Source organism: Salvelinus fontinalis, chromosome 37 (genome assembly GCF_029448725.1).
Source record: "Salvelinus fontinalis isolate EN_2023a chromosome 37, ASM2944872v1, whole genome shotgun sequence".
In the NCBI taxonomy this organism is placed as follows: Eukaryota; Metazoa; Chordata; class Actinopteri; order Salmoniformes; family Salmonidae; genus Salvelinus; species Salvelinus fontinalis.
In genome coordinates, this window is record NC_074701.1 from 2839873 (window position 1) to 2856063 (window position 16191).

Below are 16191 nucleotides of genomic sequence, written 5' to 3' on the forward strand. Positions count from 1 at the left end.
TTGAAAAGCAACATCGTTTGACATGTTTCTATGAACTTTACAGATACAATTTAGATTTTTTGTCTGCCTGTTTTGACTGCGTTTGAGCCTGTGGATTACTAAAGAAAACGCGCGAACAAAACTGAGGTTTTTGGATATAAAGAGACTTTATCGAACAAAAGGAACATTTATTGAGTAAATGACTGTCTGCTGAGTGCAACCATATGAAGATCATCAAAAGTAAGGTATACATTTTATCTTTATTTCTGACTCTTCTACTTGGCTGGTTACTGTTTGTAATGATTTGTCTGCTGGGCTCTGTTCTCAAATAATCGTAAGGTATGCTTTCGCTGTAAAGCATTTTTTAAATCTGACACCGTGGTTGGATTCACAAGAAGTTCATCTTTAAACCTATGTAAAATATGTTTTGTTTTCTGATTTTTTTATAATGAGTATTTCTGCATTTTAATTTGGCGCCCTGCAGTTTCACTGGCTGTTGAAGAGGTGGGACGCTACCGTCTCACGTACCCTAGAGAAGTTAACAAGAAGTGTATCTTTAAAATGGTGTATTCTACTTGTATGTTTGAGGAATTTTAATTATGAGATTTCTGTTGTTTAAATTTGGCGCCCTGCAATTTCACTGGCTGTAGGCCAGGTGTTCCGCTAGCGGAACCCCCTTCCCAGAAAGGATAACACAGTCCCCACATTATCGAAGGATGCATACACTGACACTGATATTGTATTATGTTATGTGAAAGTAGCAAACATATGTTTGACTCTTTGATTCAACATAAGTTCTTGTTCTCTACAGTTTATATGTATATGTTGTTTTCTCGTGTACGAAAATTATTCTAATGATTGAAGTGTATGCACCTAGTATGTTCTATCAGCAGTCTTTAAGATTACTTTTAAAAAACATGTGATTTTGTTAATTAAACTGATTAAAATATAAAAAAAATAGTCTTCTTCTATAGAAATATGCCAGGCCTGTCACAGCCATTGAAGGAGGAGGACCAAGGTGCAGCGTGGTGAGCGTAAATTTCCTTTATTTAAGAATGACGCCGACAAAAAACAATAAACCATACAAAAACAAAACATGAAGCTCAAAGGCTATGTTCCCTAAACAAAGTCAACCCCCCACAAAGAACGGTGGGAAAAAAAGCTACCTGGGTATGGTTCTCAACCAGAGACAACGATAGACAGCTGCCTCTGATTGAGATCCACACCCGGCCAAACACAAAGAAATACACAACATAGAACATAGAATACCCACCCCAACTCACGCCCTGACCAAACCAAAATAGAGACATAAAAAGGATCTCTAGGGTCAGGGTGTGACAAGGCCTCTGGCTTAATAGTACCATGCAGTAGTTCCACATCTGTTTGCATTGCTTGGTAGTGTAATAGCAGGGTATGAGACAAGATAAATAATACAATTTAAGTGATGTATAACTAAACAGTATTATCCTAAATTGAGAGATTAATTTTTTTTAAATGATCACATCCAGATCAAAATCTTTCAGAATGTACATGTTTTCAGTATAGTTTCATCCGAAAGAAAAATATAAAAAAAAAATATGTGTAATATACATATTTTATACAAATTTCAAATAGATTTCAGATATATTAACCTAAATTAACCTAATTATATCTGGGCTTTTTTTTTTTTTTTTTTTTTCCCAGAAAAGCCGTTCTCCGCGACAGAACGGGGCGAGGCCAACTATCCCGTTCGTTAAAGGGTGAGATATAGCTTTACTACCCTTTATTTAATTCTAAATCTTTAGTACAGACATTTAAAACATGTTATATTAGTTAAACATTTTTACTATTCCTTTCTTACAGAAAAAAATGGCTATAAGGTTGGCTAAAGGGTTGTCCCAGACATCCAGCCTTTTCCAATTCACCGCCGTCAAGACAGACTCTCTTGCTCGATATCCCACCCATTCCACATTCCGTGAGTTTTCCAGGCACAAAGTAGTTCACATCCAGACAGGCTTTGGAAAATACATACGAACTAGCAGATTTTTGTAGCATTTCTTGTGCTGACAAACTGCCTGGGAGCTCCTCAGTGGTGAAACTCCTCCTCCTTCAATCAGTGGTGAACCAGGTGGAACAAATCTTCCAGGCAATCTGGGCGTGCAGCACCTGGCTCTGCTGTTGTCTTTAGACCGCAGTGAAAGGAGCATTTATAAAACCACAAGACCAAGGAAACTTCATCTTTGTGATCAAGGTGACTGTGCAAGTCCAAGCCCTCCACAAAACTGTGAAAGACAGCCGGTAAGCGCCATATTGGCCATGTTTGGTTAGACTGACTTAAGCAGTGCACTGCTAATGATACTCTGGAAAACACAGACTTAACTCTTAACTTTGATAGGACTTTTGCAGTGGTATTTATAACTTCAAATGTTGTTTGTGGGGTATAAAGTAAGAAGAGCCAAATTCATTGTTGATAGAACTTGTTTGAAATGGTTAAAAGTAATTTAAACTTTGTAGAAATCTTAGTAAACCAAGTTCTTCATTCAGTAACAAATGTATAGTCTAAAAAATCTTTGGCTAAAAAATGTAAGATTTGTCTGCTTAACTGCTGATTAGAAAATAAATGTAATTTTTTACTACTAAAAATATTTTGAATGTATTTGGCTAAAATGCAAATTTAGATAAAAATATACTGATTCTGCTCATTTGATTAAAAATGGTGGGTTTCTATTTTGGGAAACATTTGCTTAACAGTGGAAACCTTGTATTTGATAATGGCAGAAATGTGTTTCTGAGGTGAATGTGGATAATTTTGTGTATTTAATTAGGCTGTCAACTCAAATAATCACTTGTATTTGTCATCTCTTTTTTGAGGTTTTTCACCTGTTTACTGTCAACCAAAGAATGGTAAATAAAAGACAAACAACTGATTCTATGGCTGTTTATTGAGTGAAATCCAGTTAAAATCTTCACGTGAAGGGATTGTCCTTTTCAAGTGGGGAATTGCACAAGAAAGAGGTCAGAACTTGACATTTCTACTATATCTGACATGTTACTGTGGTCTTTTTTAAGTCAATAAACTTGTGTGTAAAGTGTATACTTTTGTTTCACAGTAGATTTGTTTAAGACCACCAAGAAACACCTGACTTATCCCATTGCATTAATTAATAAGTGGTGTAGAAAATGAATCTGTAAAAGTCATAAATAAAGGGCCAAACTTAAAGAGTACAATTACCCTTTCAAAAAGAGGCTGGCATGATTGACTGTGACAGCCACCCCCTGGAGAGCATCTCTCCTTTGATCCCCAATCTGGGAAAAATCACCTGTTGTTTGGGTATCGTTATGTATATATGCCCTCCTGTTGTTGAATTGTTTAGATAAAAAAAACATTGTTTCAAACACCCCTGCAGAGACACACACACACACACACACACCCTGAAAAAAACATTGTTTTGAAACACAATTGCATACACACATACTCACACGCAAACCCCTGGATAGATCAACTGCAAACACATGCTTTAACATATACAGATACACTGTCTTGTTTAATAAACACTAACTCTAAAGCGCGACAGCTTCATAGGAATAGATGCACTATATGCATAAATTAACACTCACTGTAAGGCGTAGGAACAGGATGTCCTGACAGGATGCCCCTATATGTTTGGAAGGAATCAGTGACAGTCGCTGTGTCGTCTCAAATCTGTGAATAAGGCGATATTTTCCAAATTGAAAATGATAAACATTCAAAATTGTCCATGCTGTCAATGAAGCATGATTTGTGCCACGCTCAAAACAACTTAACTCGGAACTTCGAAAACTTGACTTCAGTGAGTTCATGACAACTGGGAAGTAGGGAATAAATGAGCTCTGACATGGTTAAAACCTGTCTAGGATCAGCGTGGCGCTAGCGGCACACCCCCCCCCCCCCCACTGAAAAACCAGTGCCGCGAAATTCAAAAAAAATATTTTTTTTAAATATTTAACTTTCACACATTAAAGTCCAATACAGCTAATGAAAGACACAGATCTTGTGAATCCAGTCAACATTTCCGATTTTTAAAATGTTTTACAGGGAAGACACAATATGTAAAGATGTACATCTATTACCTAAAAACACATTAGCATAATCCACCATCTTTTATTTGTCCACCAACACCAGTAGCCATCACCAATTCGGCTAAACTAAGATATTTATAGCCCCTAACCAACAAAAAAACTCATTAGATGACAGTCTGATAACATATTTATGGTATGGGATAGGTTTTGTTAGAAAAAAGTGCATATTTCAGGTAGATGGCATAGTTTACAATTGCACCCACCATCACAAATGGACTAGAATAATTACAATGAGCAACGTGTTTACCTAACTACTAATCATCAAACATTTCGTAAAAATACACAGCATACACGAATCGAAAGACACAGATCCTGTGAATACAGACAATATTTCAGATTTTCTAAGTGTCTTACAGCGAAAACACAAATCGTTATATTAGCATAGCACATAGCACATAGCAGCCCAGCATTGATTCTAGCCAAAGTGGGCGATAACGTCAACATCGCCAAAAATATATTAATTTTTTCACTAACCTTCTCAGAATTCTTCAGATGACACTCCTGTAACATCATATTACACAATCCATATAGAGTTTGATCGAAAATGTTTATATTTAGCCACCAAAATCATGGTTAGACAATGTGAAATGTAGCTCAGCTGGTCAGAAAATGTCCTTGCGCCACTTAGACAGTGATCTACTCTTATACATAAATACTCATAAACGTGACTAAAAAATATAGGGTGGACAGGGATTGATAGACAATTTAATTCTTAATACAATTGCGTTATTACATTTTTTAATTTATCCTTACTTTTCAATACAGTTTGCGCCAAGCGAAGCTACGTCAAAAAACATGGCGTCCTAAGCCACTAAAATGTTTCGACAGAAACACGATTTATCATAATAAAAATGTCCTACCTTGAGCTGTTCTTCCATCAGTATCTTGGGCAAAGGATCCTTTCTTGGGAGAAATCGTCTTTTGGTGGAAAGCTGTCCTCTTGCCATGTGGAAATGTCAACTGCGTTCGGGATGAACTGAAAAGCGTGCCCAACTTTTCACATCGTTGCAAAAATAAATGTCCCAAAATCGCACTAAACGGATATAAATTGCTATAAAACGCCTTAAATTAACTACCTTATGATGTTTTTAACTCCTAAAACGAGTGAAAAGATGACCGGAGAAATATAACAGGCTAAACTAACGCTTGGAACAGGTGCGCGCCGGTGTCCTCTAGGCTCATGACGCAGCTCCCAAAGAATGACTAGCTTCAGGGTTTTTTCATTTGTAGGGCCTGTGAACGCGCAATCGACCCCGTTGGAATCGTCATCACGTAAAGGCATCCAGGGGAAGACGTAAGAAGTGTCCGTATAGTCATAGCAACGACAGTGCCCTTTTAAATGACTTCAGAAGAGTGGCCAACATTTCTCAAATCTGACTCCATGTCAGGGAAATTGCTGTAGAATGGGCTCTGTTCCACTTAGAGACAAAATTTCAACTCCTATAGAAACTATAGACTGTTTTCTATCCAATAATAATAATAATATGCATATTGTACGATCAAGGATTTTGTGGGAAGCCGTTTAAAAAATTAGCCAAATTAGCATAAATAGTCTAAACAGCGCCCCCATCCCCAACAGGTTTTAAATACATTTTGAATGACATCCAGCTCAGATTTGTAAATCCGGTGTAACGCTCTTAGGCGTAGTGGGTGCGGAGTCAGGCGCAAGAGGCAGAAGGCAGAAGGCAGAAGACAGAAATAGTGCTTTATTTACGCACAGGACAATCCTACGCGCTAATCTACTAGGCGCACAACCCAGGACTAAACAAAAACCAGGACTAAACATGTCCGGAGGAAAACCCACAACTGAGACGCACTACCACACAAATAACACAGTGGGAAAAACAAGCCAGCACAAAGAGCAGGCGGGCCTACCGGCTTAAATAGCCCAACTAAAAAACCTAAACAATAAACAGGTGTAACTAATAAGACAAAACCAACAGAAAAGGAATCGGTGGCAGCTAGTAGACCGGTGACGTTGACCGCGGAGCGCCACCCCAACAGGAAGAGGAGCCACCTTCGGTAGGAGTCATGACATCGACTTCAAGAGCTACGACTTCAAGATCAATGACGTCATCATGATTCGACCTTGTTGTTTTCAGAGGTCCCAGTTGTTTTGAAAGAACCATAAATCCAGAGAATGCCAGACTTTGTTGACAAAATTTGCCCACAAAGGACCGCCGCGCCAACTTCCTGTTCAAGTGAGCACAGCACAACATGGTGAGTCCAAAAATGTATTGTATGCTGCTGCATAAATTATGTAATATGCCAGGGAGATATGTATACTGTAGCTAAGAAAGTAATACTAGGTAATGCTTACTAAAGTACTACAAACTACTATGTTGTGTAGTAAGATGTTAGTAGCCCATGTGCCTCAGCCTAATAATTTGGCCTGCTGTTCTGACTTGGTTGTGCACATGTCGCCTATAACCTGTTTCAGAGAAATGTAATCTATCTAATATTTTAAGAGCTTTGTTTGCTTATATACCCCCTTTATTTATCTTACGGTTCCGACTCGGTGTACAGGGAAAACACTAAGAACGGCCCATGTTATGAATTCTGTTGCTGTACATTTCAAAAGTGCTGAACAAATAGTTATATTGACTACGTCTGTCCTCACTCGCTCATTAATGTCTTAATCGAAATTACGGATTGCCTCTTATCCGCTTGTCATCCCGTTATGCTATACTTTGTACATATCAATTGTCATGAGAAAACACATTTGTTTAAGCAAGTCAGCCATATCAGCTATGTTTTTTTAAAAGGCAGTAAATTAGGCTGAATTAACTATTTCACTGCCAGACAAGGCTCCTCTGATTGCCAGGTGTAGCAGTAGCAAGAAGTTGGGACTGCTGTTGGGACAGTTTTATGTAGGCCCTAACAGTTTGTGAGCACCGTTTGTCACAGCTATAGTGCAATTAATGTATTGTTTAGTGTTGTGTTTTGTAGTGGCTTTGCCGGCATGCATCCAAATTGTTTTTTTTTGCCTCACCAAGATTTACATTCTAAAATCGGCACTGATTGTAGTACATCATTGATTAATCGTATACCTCCACTGCACTACTTTGATACTGTGGAAGGACCACCAGAGGGCAGGCTGGGCTCACGGATAGTAGCCCAACAAGGCATAGGAGACAAGGTAACCAGAGGCAATCAAGCACAGCTGACGGTACTAATGAGATATTCTCCTTCCCTTATAAGAGAGAGTATGGAACCAGCAGACCAGGGGAAAAATACTATCTCTGGAAGATGGCCACCGAGACAGAGGAGCGATCCATGAAGAACCACTAAGATGGTGACAATCCCGTGACTTTTGATGTAGTTTAAAGATAATCGTATTGTGTTCCTGTTTGATCTGGAGGCTTTCTTCAGCAAAGATGGCTGACTAAATACTATGATGGAAGCAAATGTAAGTAATTATAACATCATAACGAATCATGCAAAAAATTTGAAATGTGTTAGTTAAACCTGTTGGGGATGGGGGCGCTGTTTAGACTATTTATGCTAATGTGGCTAATTTTTTAAACGGCTTCCCACAAAATCCTTGATCGTACAATATGCATATTATTATTATTATTGGATAGAAAACAGTCTATAGTTTCTATAGGAGTTGAAATTTTGTCTCTAAGTGGAACAGAGCCCATTCTACAGCAATTTCCCTGACATGGAGTCAGATTTGAGAAACGTTGGCCACTTTTCTGAAGTCATTTAAAAGGGCACTGTCGTTGCTATGACTATACGGACACTTCTTACGTCTTCCCCTGGATGCCTTTACGTGATGACGATTCCAACGGGCTCGATTGCTCGTTCACAGGCCCTACAAATGAAAAAAACCTTTAGCTAGCAAGTCTTTTCTTGCTGCGTAACGCGCGTGGAAGACACCGACCCTCTCCTGTTCCAAGCGTTAGTTTAGCCTGTTATATTTCTCCGGTCATCTTTTCACTCGTTATAGGAGTTACAAACATCACAAAGTAGTTAATTTAAAGCGTTTTATAGCAATTTATATCCGTTTAGTGCGATTTTGGGACATTTATTTTTGCAACGATGTGAAAAGTTGGGCACGCTTTTCAGTTCATCCCGAACGTAGTTGACATTTCCACATGGCAAGAGGACAGCTTTCCACCAAAAGACGATTTCTCCCAAGAAAGGATCCTTTGCCCAAGATACTGATGGAAGAACAGCTCAAGGTAGGACATTTTTATTATGATAAATCGTGTTTCTGTCGAAACATTTTAGTGGCTTAGGACGCCATGTTTTTTGACGTAGCTTCGCTTGGCGCAAACTGTATTGAAAAGTAAGGATAAATTAAAAAATGTAATAACGCAATTGTATTAAGAATTAAATTGTCTATCAATCCCTGTCCACCCTATATTTTTTAGTCACGTTTATGAGTATTTATGTATAAGAGTAGATCACTGTCTAAGTGGCGCAAGGACGTTTTCTTTACCAGCTTGTCTACATTTCACATTGTCTAACCATGATTTTGGTGGCTAAATATAAACATTTTCGATCAAACTGTATATGCATGTTGTAATGTGATGTTACAGGAGTGTCATCGGAAGAATTCTGAGAAGGTTAGTGAAAAAATTAATATCTTTTGGCGATGTTGACTTTTATCGCTCACTTTGGCTAGAATCAATGCTGGGCTGCTAATTGCTATGTGCTAAGCTAATATAACGATTTATTGTGTTTTCGCTGTAAGACACTTAGAAAATCTGAAATATTGTCTGTATTCACAGGATCTGTGTCTTTCGATTCGTGTATGCTGTGTATTTTTACGAAATGTTTGATGATTAGTAGTTAGGTAAACACGTTGCTCATTGTAATTATTCTAGTCCATTTGTGATGGTGGGTGCAATTGTAAACTATGCCATATACCTGAAATATGCACTTTTTTCTAACAAAACCTATCCCATACCATAAATATGTTATCAGACTGTCATCTAATGAGTTTTTTTGTTGGTTAGGGGCTATAAATATCTTAGTTTAGCCGAATTGGTGATGGCTACTGGTGTTGGTGGACAAATAAAAGATGGTGGATTATGCTAATGTGTTTTTAGGTAATAGATGTACATCTTTACATATTGTGTCTTCCCTGTAAAACATTTTAAAAATCGGAAATGTTGACTGGATTCATAAGATCTGTGTCTTTCATTAGCTGTATTGGACTTTAATGTGTGAAAGTTAAATATTTAAAAAAAATATTTTTTTTGAATTTCGCGGCACTGGTTTTTCAGTGGGGGGGGGGGGGGGTGTGCCGCTAGCGCCACGCTGATCCTAGACAGGTTAAAACTTCTTATGGATGAGATCCCGCTAACGTGATCGATATGACGACAGCCAGTGAAAGTGCAGGGCGCCAAAATCAAAACTACAGATATACCATAATTAAAATTCCTCAAACATACAAGTATTTCACACCATTTTAAAGATACAACAGTGTCCGATTTCAAATAGGCTTTACGGTGAAAGCACCACAAACGATTATGTTAGGTAGGTCAGAACCAAGTCACAGGAAAAACACAGCCATTTTTCCAGCCAAAGAGAGGACTCACAAAAATCAGAGATAGAATTAATCACTAACCTTTGGTGATCTTCATCAGATGACACTCATAGGACTTCATGTTACACAATACATGTTTGTTTTGTTCGGTAAAGTTCATATTTATATCCAAAAATCTCAGTTTACATTGGCGTGTTATTTTCAGTAGTTCCAAAACATCTGGTGATTTTGCAGAGAGCCACATCAATTTACAGAAATACTCATAATAAACATTGCTAAAAGATATAACTGTTATCCTCTTGAAGCTAGGGGGCACTATTTTTATGTTTGGAAAAATAACGGTCCCAAATTAAACATTCTATTTCTCAGGCCCAGATGCTAGCATATGCATATAATTGACAGATTAGGATAGAAAACACTCTAAAGTTTCCAAAACTGTCAAGATATTATCTGTGAGTATAACAGAACTGATTTTGCAGGCAAAAACCTGAGGAAATCCAACCAGGAAGTGCTTCTTATTTTGAAAAATCCCTGTTCCATTGCTTGCCTTTCCTCCATTTAAAGGGATATCAACCAGATTCCTTTTCCAATGGCTTCTACAGGGTGTGAACAGTCTTTAGACATAGTTTCAAGCTTTTATTCTGAAAAATAGTACCTACCCTCACTTGTTGTCGCTTGCATTTCTTCATCTGAAGACATGCAAACCACATCATCCTATGAATCATCCAATCAAAAAAATGTATGCATTTATCACTACAATAACTGACTTTTCAGCCGTTCTCGGTGTATAACGCCAGCACTTGGAAGTGCATTGCTGTGCTGCAGATTTTACAAAGTGACTTATGATTTATTTTGCTGAATTCGAGGGCATCTTGGGGGAGTGGCCTAAAATCGAGGTGGTCTTGGAGTGGGGTGATGTAAGGACATACTTTCCATAGGAACTGGACATCTTCAGCCCTTTTGTGCTGTAGCTATCTGACTCGGAGGGACCAGAAGAACCTTCCTCTGCCCACTTCCCCCTTCATTTGGAAGAGCAACATTTACAGATAATATTAAGATCATTACTTGTTTACAAAACATTATGTTCAGTAAACACTGCAAGCGCCATACCCTTGAGGAGTAAGTGTCAACAGTGACTGCATACATTCATTTCTGTGAAGACATTGTGGAAACCAGTAATTGGTTCCCCATTAATCACACCATCCATTCACATGGTTTAACAGATACATTCACATATGAAGACAATGTTCCCTCCTGTCCTCTTCCCTTTCTGATATTCTGCATAGCACCAGAGACATGTAAAAGACAAGCCTGACCTCTCCTCTCTCTGGGCCCCAGGTGACTGAGCCCCAGCTGAGGGAAGAAGTGCAATTGCCAACACCAGAGTCCGAAGGGATACATTCTAATAACAAGTATATCACATAAGCATATTATGCAGATAAGACATCTTAATTATCCATGTTACCCAACTAATTCTGATTCATCCGCCACACTACTTAATATGCAACGTTTATAGGAGACAAATTCTCTTATTGCTCCTAAAATCACATCCCTATTTAACAACAATAATTTCATATTTTTTCATATTTCATGCGCAAAGTTAAGGATGGAGACCTTGAACATGCAGGGTATATACTTTTCAAGTTACAGTATTTCCTTTATAAGACTTTTAATAACATCTGTCACGCCTGCTCCTGCTCTCCCTTTCTGGCGCTTGAGGGCGCCAGACTGCCTATCATTATGCACACCTGTCCCCTTCGTTACGCACACCTGTGCCTCATTGGGACCCACCTAAACTCCATTATTTTATTGCCTCCCCTTTATCTGTCTGTTTCCTCTGTTTCATCCCTGTGTCAGCATTGATGTCGTTACTTTGTCCCCTTTCCAGACGCTGTTCCTGTCCTGTTTCATGCCCGTAGTTTATTAAATGTTCTCTCTGTACCTGCTTCCTGTCTCCAGCGTCGATCCTCACACATCACAAAATAAAAACCACATTCGTTTTCTATAGCTCACCACTGACCATTCTCCACATACTTATGTTAGAAATATTGTTCCAGTTTTACATTTTTGAATGTGTGGGTTGAAGGGGATCTGGTTGAGTTATTCATTGCAAACCTGATCGGACCCATTTGGATCCACACAGGACAGTATTGACACTAAACACTGCCTATTTCTAGTTTATTTTCTTAAAATCTGATTTTAAACCTAATCCTAACCTTCACCCTAACCACACTGCTGACATTATGCCTAACCTTAAGCACATTTTTGTTTTTAATTTTTACAATATACAAATTTTTACAATATATCCAATTGTACTTCGTGGCAATTAGTGACAACCGAATTGCAGCCACTGACCTGATCGCAGGAAGGGAAACATGTTTATTTATTTTTTTAAAGTCTGACCTGTCCTGTAAACTCTGGGCATGAATAATAAACCAAACAAAAATGCACAATTGAAAAATGTATAAACATAAATCATAATCAAACTAATGTATTTATACAAGTACTTAGTTGATACTGTAGATGCTCCAACTATCAACAAACTGTCAACTGCGAGTCAAACAAGGCAGCATCATGTACACTTTATAAACAACACTCTTAGCGGTAGCTCTCTCAAAATGAAGTGCATTCCAACCAAACCACAAAATGATCTACAAAACAAATTGTATATGTCACATGCTTCATAATGTAGACGAACAGTGAAATAATAATTTGCACAAATTGATCTGTAAAACGCGACTCACAAATACGTGGAGCAACTCACAAAAAAAAAACGGATGTCTGAGGTGGTGACGTCACTTCCTGTTGAATCTGCAGACGTGTTGCTGTGCGTTTTTGTTGCTGTGCGATTTGCTGCGAACTTTACTTTACTTTGCTTGCTGACAACTTTACGTTTTTTGTTTTGTTTCTGTTTTTAATTACCGTTTATATTTTTAGTTTTTCCATCGCAACTTTTTTCCCTCATTCAACCTTTTCACTCCGGACGCTTTATCTGGACATGGTTCGTCAACACCTTCAACAGCCGAAGCTAAGTAGTAACATTAACATGATGTCTTCTAATTGCAATCGCTGTACTCATAATATACAGGAGAACGATCGCCTTACGGCGAAAATAGCTGTGCTGCAAGCCCAGCTTCAGACGCAATCGTTAGGCAAGGGTATTTTCAGTGTAGGAAAGGAAGAAACAGCGTCTGTGCCACCAGTAAGTACAGATAGTAACGTTAGTATAAATCCCCCCGCACAGTCCCCGCAGCCGGACAACTTTCTCATGGCTTCTGGAGGGAAATGCTGTTGGAATGCTCAACCGGTGTCGCTCATTCAGCCGACAGAAACTTTCAACCGGTTTTCCCCATTATGTAGCGAGTCGGAGTCTGAGTCTTCTCTTGTCTCTACTCCTCCCGTTACGGGGTCTGAGACGCCGAAGGCTCCCACCGTTAGCTCTGACAAATTGAAAACCCTAGTCATTGGCGACTCCATTACCCGCAGTATTAGACTTAAAACGAATCACCCAGCGATCATACACTGTTTACCAGGGGGCAGGGCTACCGACGTTAAGGCTAATCTTAAGATGGTGCTGGCTAAAGCTAAATCTGGCGAGTGTAGAGAGTATAGAGATATTGTTATCCACGTCGGCACCAACGATGTTAGGATGAAACAGTCAGAGGTCACCAAGTGCAACATAGCTTCAGCGTGTAAATCAGCTAGAAAGATGTGTCGGCATCGAGTAATTGTCTCTGGCCCCCTCCCAGTTAGGGGGAGTGACGAGCTCTACAGCAGAGTCTCAGCACTCAATCGCTGGTTGAAAACTGTTTTCTGCCCCTCCCAAAAGATAGAATTTGTAGATAATTGGCCCTCTTTCTGGGACTCACCCACAAACAGGACCAAGCCTGACCTGCTAAGGAGTGACGGACTCCATCCTACCTGGAGGGGTGCTCTCATCTTATCTACCAACATAGATAGGGCTCTAACTCCTTTAGCCCCACAATGAAATAGGGTGCAGGCCAGGCAGCAGGCTGTTAGCCAACCTGCCAGCTTAGTGGAGTCTGCCAATAGCACAGTCAGTGTAGTCAGCTCAGCCATACCCATTGAGACTGTGTCTGTGCCTCGACCTAGGTTGGGCAAAACTAAACATGGCGGTGTTCGCCTTAGCAATCTTATTAGGATAAAGACCTCCTCCATTCCTGCCATTATTGAAAGAGATCGTGATACCTCACATCTCAAAATAGGGTTACTTAATGTTAGATCCCTCACTTCAAAGGCAGTCATAGTCAATGAACTAATCACTGATCATAATCTTGATGTGATTGGCCTGACTGAAACATGGCTTAAGCCTGATGAATTTACTGTGTTAAATGAGGCCTCACCTCCTGGTTACACTAGTGACCATATCCCCCGTGCATCCCGCAAAGGCGGAGGTGTTGCTAACATCTACGATAGCAAATTTCAATTTACAAAAAAAAAAATGGCGTTTTCGTCTTTTGAGCTTCTAGTCATGAAATCTATGCAGCCTACTCAATCACTTTTTATAGCTACTGTTTACAGGCCTCCTGGGCCATATACAGCGTTCCTCACTGAGTTCCCTGAATTCCTATCGGACCTTGTAGTCATAGCAGATCATATTCAAATTTTTGGTGATTTTAATATTCACATGGAGAAGTCCACAGACCCACTCCAAAAGTCTTTCGGAGCCATCATCGACTCAGTGGGTTTTGTCCAACATGTCTCTGGACCTACTCACTGCCACAGTCATACTCTGGACCTAGTTTTGTCCCATGGAATAAATGTTGTAGATCTTAATGTTTTTCCACATAATCCTGGACTATCGGACCACCATTTTATTACGTTTGCAATCGCAACAAATAATCTGCTCAGACCCCAACCAAGGAGCATCAAAAGTCGTGCTATAAATTCTCAGACAACACAAAAATTCCTTGATGCCCTTCCAGACTCCTTCTGCCTACCCAAGGACGTCAGAGGACAAAAATCAGTTAACCACTTAACTGAGGAACTCAATTTAACCTTGCGCAATACCCTAGATGCAGTTGCACCCCTAAAAACGAAAAACATTTGTCATAAGAAACTAGCTCCCTGGTATACAGAAAATACCCGAGCTTTGAAGCAAGCTTCCAGGAAACTGGAACGGAAATGGCGCCACACAAAACTGGAAGTCTTCCGACTAGCTTGGAAAGACAGTACCGTGCAGTACCGAAGAGCCCTCACCGCTGCTCGATCATCCTACTTTTCCAACTTAATCGAGGAAAATAAGAACAATCCAAAATTTCTTTTTGATACTGTTGCAAAGCTAACTAAAAAGCAGCATTCCCCAAGAGAGGATGGCTTTCACTTCAGCAGTAATAAATTCATGAACTTCTTTGAGGAAAAGATCATGACCATTAGAAAGCAAATTACGGACTCCTCTTTGAATCTGCGTATTCCTCCAGGGCTTAGCTGTCCTGGATCTGCACAGCTCTGCGAGGGCCTGGGATCGGGAGAGACACTTAAGTGTTTTAGTACTATATCTCTTGACACAATGATGAAAATAATCATGGCCTCTAAACCTTCAAGCTGCATACTGGATCCTATTCCTACTAAACTGCTGAAGGAGCTGCTTCCTGTGCTTGGCCCTCCTATGTTGAACATAATAAACAGCTCTCTATCCACCGGATGTGTACCAAACTCACTAAAAGTGGCAGTGATAAAGCCTCTCTTGAAAAAGCCAAACCTTGACCCGGAAAATATAAAAAACTATCGGCCTATATCGAATCTTCCATTCCTCTCAAAAATTTTTGAAAAAGCTGTTGCGCAGCAACTCACTGCCTTTCTGAAGACAAACAATGTATACGAAATGCTTCAGTCTAGTTTTAGACCCCATCATAGCACTGAGACTGCACTTGTGAAGGTGGTAAATGACCTTTTAATGGCGTCAGACCGAGGCTCTGCATCTGTCCTCGTGCTACTAGACCTTAGTGCTGCCTTTGACACCATCGATCACCACATTCTTTTGGAGAGACTGGAAACCCAAATTGGTCTACACGGACAAGTTCTGGCCTGGTTTAGATCTTACCTGTCGGAAAGATATCAGTTTGTCTCTGTGAATGGTCTGTCCTCTGACAAATCAACTGTACATTTCGGTGTTCCTCAAGGTTCCGTTTTAGGACCACTATTGTTTTCACTATATATTTTACCTCTTGGGGATGTTATTCGAAAACATAATGTTAACTTTCACTGCTATGCGGATGACACACAGCTGTACATTTCAATGAAACATGGTGAAGCCCCAAAATTGCCCTCGCTAGAAGCCTGTGTTTCAGACATAAGGAAGTGGATGGCTGAAAACTTTCTACTTTTAAACTCGGACAAAACAGAGATGCTTGTTCTAGGTCCCAAGAAACAAAGAGATCTTCTGTTAAATCTGACAATTCATCTTGATGGTTGTAAAGTCGTCTCAAATAAAACTGTGAAGGACCTCGGTGTTACTCTTGACCCTGATCTCTCTTTTGACGAACATATCAAGACTGTTTCAAGGACAGCTTTTTTCCATCTACGTAACATTGCAAAAATCAGACATTTTCTGTCCAAAAATGATGCAGAAAAATTAATCCATGCATTTGTTA